The sequence below is a fragment of the Macaca nemestrina genome, chromosome 20 (assembly GCF_043159975.1).
Source record: "Macaca nemestrina isolate mMacNem1 chromosome 20, mMacNem.hap1, whole genome shotgun sequence".
NCBI lineage: Eukaryota > Metazoa > Chordata > Mammalia > Primates > Cercopithecidae > Macaca > Macaca nemestrina.
In genome coordinates this window covers 33,352,191-33,364,586 of record NC_092144.1, presented here as the reverse complement: position 1 = coordinate 33,364,586, position 12,396 = coordinate 33,352,191, and positions in this window count along the sequence as shown.

Genomic DNA, 12,396 nt, shown 5'->3' with positions numbered 1-12,396 from the left:
TTTGCCATTTCCTCAAAAACTGTCTTAGCGAAAGGCTTCTTGAGGGGAAAGCTGTAACTCTGTGAGATGATTTCAAAGAACACTAAGAAGTTTCTGGGAAAACTTCTTTCTCTTTGTTATCGGAGGATATTTCCTTTGCCCCTGTAGTCTTCATAGGGATCAGAAATATCTGTTCTCAGATTCCACAGAAATAAGCCTAGCAAAGACATCCACAAAATATAGATGTAATTCTGTGAGATGAATTATCAGACCACTAAGCAGTTTCTCAGAAAGCTTCTTTCCAGATTTCATCTGAGGATATTTCCTTTTTCACCATAGCCCTCTATGGGCTTCCAAATATCACTTTGCCAATTCCACAAGAACTGTCTTAGCGAAAGGCTTCTTGAGGGGAAAGCTGTAACTCTGTTAGATGATTTCACAGAACACAAAGAAGTTTCTCAGAAAGCTTCTTTCTCTTTGTTATCGGAGGATATTTCCTTTGGCCCATTAGTCTTCAAAGGGATCCGAAATATCTGTTCTCAGATTCCACAGAAATAAGTAGAGCAAAGAGATCCACGAAATACAGATGTAACTCTGTGAGATGAATTAACAGAACACTAAGCAGTTTCTCAGAAAGCTTCTTTCCAGATTTCATCTGAGGATATTTCCTTTTTCACCATAGCCCTCTAAGGGCTTCCAAATATCACTTTTCCAATTCCACAAGAACTGTCTTAGCGAAAGGCTTCTTGAGGGGAAAGCTGTAACTCTGTGAGATGATTTCACAGAACACAAAGAAGTTTCTCAGAAAGCTTCTTTCTATTTGTAATCGGAGGATATTTCCTTTGGCCCAATAGTCTTCAAAGGGATCCGAAGTATCTGTTCTCAGATTCCACAGAAATAAGTCTAGCAAAGAGATCCACGAAATACAGATGTAACTCTGTGAGATGAATTAACAGAACACTAAGCAGTTTCTCAGAAAGCTTCTTTCCAGATTTCATCTGAGGATATTTCCTTTTTCACCATAGCCCTCTAAGGGCTTCCAAATATCACTTTGCCAATTCCACAAGAACTGTCTTAGCGAAAGGCTTCTTGAGGGGAAAGCTGTAACTCTGTGAGATGATTTCACAGAACACAAAGAAGTTTCTCAGAAAGCTTCTTTTTCTTTGTTATCGGAGGATATTTCCTTTGGCCCTATAGTCTTCAAAGGGATCCGAAATATCTGCTCTCAGATTCCACAGAAATAAGGCTAGCAAAGAGATCCACGAAATACAGATGTAACTCTGTGAGATGAATTAAGAGAACACTAAGCAGTTTCTCAGAAAGCTTCGTTCCAGATTTCACCTGAGGATATTTCCTTTTTCACCATAGCCGTCTATGGGCTTCCAAATATCACTTTGCCAATTCCACAAGAACTGTCTTAGCGAAAGGCTTCTTGAGGGGAAAGCTGTAACTCTGTGAGATGGTTTCCCAGAACACAAAGAAGTTTCTCAGAAAGCTTCTTTCTCTTTGTTATCGGAGGTTATTTCCTTTGGCCCTATAGTCTTTAGAGGGAACCGAAATATCTGTTCTCATATTCCAGAGAAATAAGGCTAGCAAAGAGATCCACGAAATACAGATGCAACTCTGTGAGAAGAACTAACAAAACACTCAGCAGTTTCTCAGAAAGCTTCTTTCCAGATTTCATCTGAGGATATTTCCTTTTTCACCATAGCCCTCTATTGGCTTCCAAATATCACTTTGCACATTCCACAAGAACTGTCTTAGCGAAAGGCTTCTTGAGGGGAAAGCTGTAACTCTGTGAGATGATTTCACAGAACACTAAGAAGTGTCTCAGAAAGCTTCTTTCTCTTTGTTATCGGAGGATATTTCCTTTGCCCCTATAGTCTTCAAAGGGATCCGAAATATCTGTTCTCAGATTCCAAAGAAATAAGGCTAGCAAAGAGATCCACGAAATACAGATGTAACTCTGTGAGATGAATTAACAGAACACTAAGCAGTTTCTCAGAAAGCTTCTTTCCAGATTTCATCTGAGGATATTTCCTTTTTCACCATAGCCCTCCATGGGCTTCCAAATATCACTTTGCCAATTCCACAAGAACTGTCTTAGCGAAAGGCTTCTTGAGGGGAAAGCTGTAACTCTGTGAGATGATTTCACAGAACACAAAGAAGTTTCCCAGAAAGCTTCTTTCTCTTTGTTATCGGAGGATATTTCCTTTGGCCCTATAGTCTTCAAAGGGATCCGAAATATCTGTTCTCAGATTCCACAGAAATAAGGCTAGCAAAGAGATCCACGAAATACAGATGTAGCTCTGTGAGATGAATTAACAGAACACTAAGCAGTTTCTCAGAAAGCTTCTTTCCAGATTTCATCTGAGGATATTTCCTTTTTTACCATAGCCATCTAAGGGCTTCCAAATATCACTTTGCCAATTCCACAAGAACTGTCTTAGCGAAAGGCTTCTTGAGGGGAAAGCTGTAACTCTGTGAGATGATTTCACAGAACACAAAGAAGTTTCTCAGAAAGCTTCTTTCTCTTTGTTATCGGAGGATATTTCCTTTGGCCCAATAGTCTTCAAAGGGATCCGAAATATCTGTTCTCAGATTCCACAGAAATAAGTCTAGCAAAGAGATCCACGAAATACAGATGTAACTCTGTGAGATGAATTAACAGAACACTAAGCAGTTTCTCAGAAAGCTTCTTTCCAGATTTCATCTGAGGATATTTCCTTTTTCACCATAGCCCTCTAAGGGCTTCCAAATATCACTTTGCCAATTCCACAAGAACTGTCTTAGCGAAAGGCTTCTTGAGGGGAAAGCTGTAACTCTGTGAGATGATTTCACAGAACACAAAGAAGTTTCTCAGAAAGCTTCTTTTTCTTTGTTATCGGAGGATATTTCCTTTGGCCCTATAGTCTTCAAAGGGATCCGAAATATCTGCTCTCAGATTCCACAGAAATAAGTCTAGCAAAGAGATCCACGAAATACAGATGTAACTCTGTGAGATGAATTAAGAGAACACTAAGCAGTTTCTCAGAAAGCTTCGTTCCAGATTTCACCTGAGGATATTTCCTTTTTCACCATAGCCGTCTATGGGCTTCCAAATATCACTTTGCCAATTCCACAAGAACTGTCTTAGCGAAAGGCTTCTTGAGGGGAAAGCTGTAACTCTGTGAGATGGTTTCCCAGAACACAAAGAAGTTTCTCAGAAAGCTTCTTTCTCTTTGTTATCGGCGGTTATTTCCTTTGGCCCTATAGTCTTTAGAGGGAACCGAAATATCTGTTCTCATATTCCAGAGAAATAAGGCTAGCAAAGAGATCCACGAAATACAGATGCAACTCTGTGAGAAGAACTAACAGAACACTCAGCAGTTTCTCAGAAAGCTTCTTTCCAGATTTCATCTGAGGATATTTCCTTTTTCACCATAGCCCTCTATTGGCTTCCAAATATCACTTTGCACATTCCACAAGAACTGTCTTAGCGAAAGGCTTCTTGAGGGGAAAGCTGTAACTCTGTGAGATGATTTCACAGAACACTAAGAAGTGTCTCAGAAAGCTTCTTTCTCTTTGTTATCGGAGGATATTTCCTTTGCCCCTATAGTCTTCATAGGGATCAGAAATATTTGTTCTCAGATTCCACAGAAATAAGCCAAGCAAAGAGATCCACAAAATATAGATGTAATTCTGTGAGATGAATTAACAGACCACTAAGCAGTTTCTCAGAAAGCTTCTTTCTAGATTTCATCTGAGGATATTTCCTTTTTCACCATAGCCCTCTATGGGCTTCCAAATATCACTTTGCCTATTCCACGAGAACTGTCTTAGTGAAAGGCTTCTTGAGGGGAAAGCTGTAACTCTGTGAGATGATTTCACAGAACACAAAGATGTTTCTCAGAAAGCTTCTTTCTCTTTGTTATCGGAGGATATTTCCTTTGCCCCTATAGTCTTCAAAGGGATCCGAAATATCTGTTCTCAGATTCCAAAGAAATAAGGCTAGCAAAGAGATCCACGAAATACAGATGTAACTCTGTGAGATGAATTAACAGAACACTAAGCAGTTTCTCAGAAAGCTTCTTTCCAGATTTCATCTGAGGGTATTTCCTTTTTCAGCATAGCCCTCTAAAGGCTTCCAAATATCACTTTGCCAATTCCACAAGAACTGTCTTAGCGAAAGGTTTCTTGTGGGGAAAGCTGTAACTCTGTGAGATGATTTCACAGAACACAAAGAAGTTTCTCAGAAAGCTTCTTTTTCTTTGTTATCGGAGGATATTTCCTTTGGCCCTATAGTCTTCAAAGGGATCCGAAATATCTGCTCTCAGATTCCACAGAAATAAGGCTAGAAAAGAGATCCAGGAAATACAGATGTAACTCTGTGAGATGAATTAACAGAACACTAAGCAGTTTCTCAGAAAGCTTTTTTCCAGATTTCATCTGAGGATATGTCCTTTTTCACCATAGCCCTCGATGGGCTTCCAAATATCACTTTGCCAATTCCACAAGAACTGTCTTAGCGAAAGGATTCTTGTGGGGAAAGCTGTAACTCTGAGAGTTGATTTCACAGAACACAAAGAAGTTTCTCAGAAAGCTTCTTTCTCTTTGTTATCGGAGGTTATTTCCTTTGGCCGTATACTCTTTAGAGGGAACCGAAATATCTGTTCTAATATTCCAGAGAAATAAGGCTAGCAAAGAGATCCACGAAATACAGATGCAACTCTGTGAGAAGAACTAACAGAACACTCAGCAGTTTCTCAGAAAGCTTCTTTCCAGATTTCATCTGAGGATATTTCCTTTTTCACCATAGCCCTCTATGGGCTTCCAAATATCACTTTGCCAATTCCTCAAGAACTGTCTTAGCGAAAGGCTTCTTGAGGGGAAAGCTGTAACTCTGTGAGATGATTTCAAAGAACACTAAGAAGTTTCTGAGAAAACTTCTTTCTCTTTGTTATTGGAGGATATTTCCTTTGCCCCTGTAGTCTTCATAGGGATCAGAAATATCTGTTCTCAGATTCCACAGAAATAAGCCTAGCAAAGAGATCCACAAAATATAGATGTAATTCTGTGAGATGAATTAACAGACCACTAAGCAGTTTCTCAGAAAGCTTCTTTCCAGATTTCATCTGAGGATATTTCCTTTTTCACCATAGCCCTCTATGGGCTTCCAAATATCACTTTGCCAATTCCACAAGAACTGTCTTAGCGAAAGGCTTCTTGAGGGGAAAGCTGTAACTCTGTGAGATGATTTCACAGAACACAAAGAAGTTTCTCAGAAAGCTTCTTTTTCTTTGTTATCGGAGGATATTTCCTTTGGCCCTATAGTCTTCAAAGAGATCCGAAATATCTGCTCTCAGATTCCACAGAAATAAGGAGAGCAAAGAGATCCACGAAATACAGATGTAACTCTGTGAGATGAATTAACAGAACACTAAGCAGTTTCTCAGAAAGCTTCGTTCCAGATTTCACCTGAGGATATTTCCTTTATCACCATAGCCGTCTGTGGACTTCCAAATATCACTTTGCCAATTCCACAAGAACTGTCTTAGCGAAAGGCTTCTTGAGGGGAAAGCTGTAACTCTTTGAGATGGTTTCCCAGAACACAAAGAAGTTTCTCAGAAAGCTTCTTTCTCTTTGTTATCGGAGGTTATTTCCTTTGGCCCTATAGTCTTTAGAGGGAACCGAAATATCTGTTCTCATATTCCAGAAAAATAAGGCTAGCAAAGAGATCCACGAAATACAGATGCAACTCTGTGAGAAGAACTAACAGAACACTCAGCAGTTTCTCAGAAAACTTCTTTCCATATTTCATCTGAGGATATTTCCTTTTTCACCGTAGCCCTCTATTGGCTTCCAAATATCACTTTGCACATTCCACAAGAACTGTCTTAGCGAAAGGCTTCTTGAGGGGAAAGCTGTAACTCTGTGAGATGATTTCACAGAACACTAAGAAGTTTCTCAGAAAGCTTCTTTCTCTTTGTTATCGGAGGATATTTCCTTTGCCTTTATAGTCTTCATAGGGATCAGAAATATCTGTTCTCAGATTCCACAGAAATAAGCCTAGCAAAGAGATCCACAAAATATAGATGTAATTCCGTGAGATGAATTAACAGACCACTAAGCAGTTTCTCAGAAAGCTTCTTTCCAGATTTCATCTGAGGATATTTCCTTTTTCACCATAGCCCTCCATGGGCTTCCAAATATCACTTTGCCAATTTCACAAGAACTGTCTTAGCGAAAGGCTTCTTGAGGGGAAAGCTGTAACTCTGTGAGATGATTTCACAGAACACAAAGAAGTTTCTCAGAAAGCTTCTTTCTCTTTGTTATCGGAGGATATTTCCTTTGGCCCTGTAATCTTCAGAGGGATCCGAAATATCTGTTCTCAGATCCCACAGAAATAAGTCTAGCAAAGAGATCCACGAAATACAGATGTAACTCTGTGAGATGAATTAACAGAACACTAAGCAGTTTCTCAGAAAGCTTCTTTCCAGATTTCATCTGATGATATTTCCTTTTTCACCATAGCCCTCTAAGGGCTTCCAAATATCACTTTGCCAATTCCACAAGCACTGTCTTAGCGAAAGGCTTCTTGAGGGGAAAGCTGTAACTCTGTGAGATGATTTCACAGAACACAAAGAAGTTTCTCAGAAAGCTTCTTTTTCTTTGTTATTGGAGGATATTTCCTTTGGCCCTATAGTCTTCAAAGGGATCCGAAATATCTGCTCTCAGATTCCACAGAAAAAAGGCTAGCAAAGAGATCCACGAAATACAGATGTAACTCTGTGAGATGAATTAACAGAACACTAAGCAGTTTCTCAGAAAGCTGCGTTACAGATTTCACCTGAGAATATTTCCTTTTTCACCATAGCCCTCTATGGGCATCCAAATATCACTTTGCCAATTCCACAAGAACTGTCTTAGCGAAAGGCTTCTTGAGGGGAAAGCTGTAACTCTGTGAGATGGTTTCCCAGAACACAAAAAAGTTTCTCAGAAAGCTTCTTTCTCTTTGTTATCGGAGGATATTTCCTTTGGCCCTATAGTCTTCAAAGGGATCCGAAACATCTGTTCTCAGATTCCACAGAAATAAGTCAAGGAAAGAGATCCACGAAATACAGATGTAACTCTGTGAGATGAATTAACAGAACACTAAGCAGTTTCTCAGAAAGCTTCTTTCCAGATTTCATCTGAGAATATTTCCTTTTTCACCATAGCCCTCTAAGGGCTTCCAAATATCACTTGCCAATTCCACAAGAACTGTCTTAGCGAAAGGCTTCTTGAGGGGAAAGCTGTAACTCTGTGAGATGATTTCACAGAACACAAAGAAGTTTCTCAGAAAGCTTCTTTTTCTTTGTTATCGGAGGATATCTCCTTTGGCCCTATAGTCTTCAAAGGGATCCGAAATATCTGCTCTCAGATTCCACAGAAATAAGGCTAGCAAAGAGATCCACGAAATACAGATGTAACTCTGTGAGATGAATTAACAGAACACTAAGCAGTTTCTCAGAAAGCTTCTTTCCAGATTTCATCTGAGGATATGTCCTTTTTCACCACAGCCCTCGATGGGCTTCCAAATATCACTTTGCCAATTCCACAAGAACTGTCTTAACGAAAGGCTTCTTGAGTGGACAGCTGTAACTCTGTGAGATGATTTCACAGAACACAAAGAAGTTTCTCAGAAAGCTTCTTTCTCTTTTTTATTGGAGGATATTTCCTTTGGCCCTATAGTCTTCAAAGGAATTGGAAATATCTGTTCTCAGATTCCACAGAAATAAGGCTAGCAATGAGATCCACGAAATACAGATGTAACTCTGTGAGATGAATTGACAGAAAACTCAGCAGTTTCTCAGAAAGCTTCTTTCCAGATTTCATCTGAGGATATTTCCTTTTTCACCATAGCCCTCTATGGGTTTCTAAATATCACTTTGCCAATTCCACAAGAACTGTCTTAGTGAAAGGCTTCTTGAGGGGAAAGCTGTATCTCCGTGAGATGATTTCACAGAACACAAAGAAGTTTCTCAGAAAGGTTCTTTCTCTTTGTTATCGGAGGATATTTCCCTTGGCCCTATAGACTTCCAAGGGATCCGAAATATCTGTTCTCAGATTCCACAGAAATAAGTCTAGCAAAGAGATCCACGAAATACAGATGTAACTCTGTGAGTGGAAGTCACACATCACAGAGCAGTTTGTCAGAAAGCTTCTTTCCAGATTGCATCTGAGGATATTTCCTTTTTCACCATAGCCCTCTATGGGCTTCCAAATATCACTTTGCCAATTCCACAAGAACTGTCTTAGCGAAAGGCTTCTTGAGGGGAAAGCTGTAACTCTGTGAGATGATTTCACAGAACACAAAGAAGTTTCTCAGGAAGCTTCTTTCTCTTTGTTATCGAAGGATATTTCCTTTGGCCCTATAGTCTTCAAAGGGATCCGAAATATCTGTTCTCAGATTCCACAGAAATAAGTGTAGCAAAGAGATCCACGAAATACAGATGTAACTCTGTGAGATGAATTAACAGAACCCTAAGCAGTTTCTCAGAAAGCTTCTTTCCAGATTGCATCTGAGCATATTTCCTTTTTCACCATAGCCCTCTATGGGCTTCCGAATATCACTTTGCCTATTCCACAAGAACTGTCTTAGCGAAAGGCTTCTTGAGGGGAAAGCTGTAACTCTGTGAGATGATTTCACAGAACACAAAGAAGTTTCTCAGAAAGCTTCTTTCTCTTTGTAATCGGAGGATAGTTCCTTTGGCACTATAGTCTTCAAAGGGATCCGAAATATCTGTTCTCAGATTCCACAGAAATAAGGCTAGCAAAGAGATCCACGAAATACAGATGTAACTCTCTGAGTGGAAGTCACACATCACAGAGCAGTTTCACAGAAAGATTCTTTCCAGATTTCATCTGAGGATATTTCCTTTTTCAACATAGCCCTCTATGGGCTCCCAAATAACACTTTGCCAATTCCACAAGAACTGTCTTAGCGAAAGGCTTCTTCTAGGGAAAGCTGTAATTCTGTGAGATGATTGAACAGAACACAAAGAAGTTTCTCAGAAAGTTTCTTTCTCTTTGTTATCGGAGGATATTTCCTTTGACCCCATAGTCTTCAAAGGGATCCGAAATATCTGTTCTCAGATTCTACAGAAACAAGGCTAGCAAAGAGATCCAGGAAATACAGATGTAACTCTGTGAGATGAATTAACAGAACACTAAGCAGTTTCTCAGAAAGCTTCTTTCCAGATTTCATCTGAGGATATGTCCTTTTTCACCATAACCCTCGATGGGCTTCCAAATATCACTTTGCCAATTCCACAAGAACGGTCTTAACGAAAGGCTTCTTGAGTGGACAGCTGTAACTCTGTGAGATGATTTCACAGAACACAAAGAAGTTTCTCAGAAAGCTTCTTTCTCTTTTTTATTGGAGGATATTTCCTTTGGCCCTATAGTCTTCAAAGGGATTGGAAATATCTGTTCTCAGATTCCACAGAAATAAGGCTAGCAAAGAGATCCACGAAATACAGATGTAACTCTGTGAGATGAATTGACAGAAAACTCAGCAGTTTCTCAGAAAGCTTCTTTCCAGATTTCATCTGAGGATATTTCCTTTTTCACCATAGCCCTCTATGGGTTTCTAAATATCACTTTGCCAATTCCACAAGAACTGTCTTAGTGAAAGGCTTCTTGAGGGGAAAGCTGTATCTCCGTGAGATGATTTCACAGAACACAAAGAAGTTTCTCAGAAAGGTTCTTTCTCTTTGTTATCGGAGGATATTTCCCTTGGCCCTATAGACTTCCAAGGGATCCGAAATATCTGTTCTCAGATTCCACAGAAATAAGTCTAGCAAAGAGATCCACGAAATACAGATGTAACACTGTGAGTGGAAGTCACACATCACAGAGCAGTTTGTCAGAAAGCTTCTTTCCAGATTGCATCTGAGGATATTTCCTTTTTCACCATAGCCCTCTAAGGGCTTCCAAATACCACTTTGCCAATTCCACAAGAACTGTCTTAGCGAAAGGCTTCTTGAGGGGAAAGCTGTTACTCTGTGAGATGATTTCACAGAACACAAAGAAGTTTCTCAGGAAGCTTCTTTCTCTTTGTTATCGAAGGATATTTCCTTTGGCCCTATAGTCTTCAAAGGGATCCGAAATATCTGTTCTCAGATTCCACAGAAATAAGTGTAGCAAAGAGATCCACGAAATACAGATGTAACTCTGTGAGATGAATTAACAGAACACTAAGCAGTTTCTCAGAAAGCTTCTTTCCAGATTTCATCTGAGGATATTTCCTTTTTCACCATAGCCCTCTATGGGCTTCCAAATATCACTTTGCCTATTCCACAAGAACTGTCTTAGCGAAAGGCTTCTTGAGGGGAAAGCTGTAACTCTGTGAGATGATTTCACAGAACACAAAGAAGTTTCTCAGAAAGCTTCTTTCTCTTTGAAATCGGAGGATAGTTCCTTTGGCACTATAGTCTTCAAAGGGATCCGAAATTTCTGTTCTCAGATTCCACAGAAATAAGGCTAGCAAAGAGATCCACGAAATACAGATGTAACTCTCTGAGTGGAAGTCACACATCACAGAGCAGTTTCACAGAAAGCTTCTTTCCAGATTTCATCTGATGATATTTCCTTTTTCACCATAGCCCTCTATGGGCTCCCAAATAACACTTTGCCAATTCCACAAGAACTGTCTTAGCGAAAGGCTTCTTCTAGGGAAAGCTGTAACTCTGTGAGATGATTGAACAGAACACAAAGAAGTTTCTCAGAAAGTTTCTTTCTCTTTGTTATCGGAGGATATTTCCTTTGACCCCATAGTCTTCAAAGGGATCCGAAATATCTGTTCTCAGATTCCACAGAAATTAGGCTAGCAAAGAGATCCACGAAATACAGATGTAACTCTGTGAGTTGAATTAAGAGAACACTAAGCAGTTTCTCAGAAAGCTTCTTTCCAGATTTCATCTGAGGATATTTCCTTTGCCACCATAGCCCTCTAAGGGCTTCCAAATATCACTTTGCCAATTCCTCAAGAACTATGTTAGCGAAAGGCTTCTTGAGGGGAAAGCTGTATCTCCCTCAGATGATTTCACAGAACACAAAGAAGTTTCTCAGAAAGCTTCTTTCTCTTTGTTATCGGAGGATATTTCCTTTGGCCCTATAGTCTTCAAAGGGATCCGAAATATCTGTTCTCAGATTAAAAAGAAATAAGGCTAGCAAAGAGATCCACGAAATACAGATGTAAGTCTGTGAGGGAAGTAACTCAACACAGGGCAGTTTCCCATAAAGCTTCTTTCCAGTTTTCATCTGAGGATATTTCTTTTTTCACCATAGCCCTCTAGGCGTTCCAAATATCACTTTGCCAATTCCACAAGAACTGTCTTAGCGAAAGGCTTCTTGAGGGGAAAGCTGTAACTCTGTGAGATGATTTCACAGAACACAAAGAAGTTTCTCAGAAAGCTTCTTTCTCTTTGTTATCGGAGGATATTTCCTTTGGCCCTATAGTCTTCAAAGGGATCCGAAATATCTGTTCTCAGATTCCACAGAAATAAGTCTAGCAAAGAGATCCATGAAATACAGATGTAACTCTGTGAGATGAATTAACAGAACACTAAGCAGTTTCTCAGAAAGCTTCTTTCCAGATTTCATCTGAGGATATTTCCTTTTTTACCATAGCCCTCTAAGGGCTTCCAAATATCACTTTGCCAATTCCACAAGAACTGTCTTAGCGAAAGGCTTCTTGAGGGGAAAGCTGTAACTCTGTGAGATGATTTCACAGAACACAAAGAAGTTTCTCAGAAAGCTTCTTTCTCTTTGTTATCGGAGGATATTTCCTTTGCCCTTATAGTCTTCATAGGGATCAGAAATATCTGTTCTCAGATTCCACAGAAATAAGCCTAGCAAAGAGATCCACAAAATATAGATGTAATTCCGTGAGATGAATTAACAGACCACTAAGCAGTTTCTCAGAAAGCTTCTTTCCAGATTTCATCTGAGGATATTTCCTTTTTCACCATAGCCCTGTATGGGCTTCCAAATATCACTTTGCCAATTCCACGAGAACTGTCTTAGTGAAAGGTTTCTTGAGGGGAAAGCTGAAACTCTGTGAGATGATTTGACAGAACACAAAGAAATTTCTCAGAAAGCTTCTTTCTCTTTGTTATCGGAGGATATTTCCTTTGCCCCTATAGTCTTTAAAGGGATCCGAAATATCTGTTCTCAGATTCCAGAAAAATAAGGCTAGCAAAGAGATCCACGAAATACAGATGTAACTCTGTGAGATGAATTAACAGAACACTAAGCAGTTTCTCAGAAAGCTTCTTTCCAGATTTCATCTGAGGATATTTCCTTTTTCACCATAGCCCTCTAAGGGCTTCTAAATATCACTTTGCCAATTCCACAAGAACTGTCTTAGCGAAAGGCTTCTTGAGGGGAAAG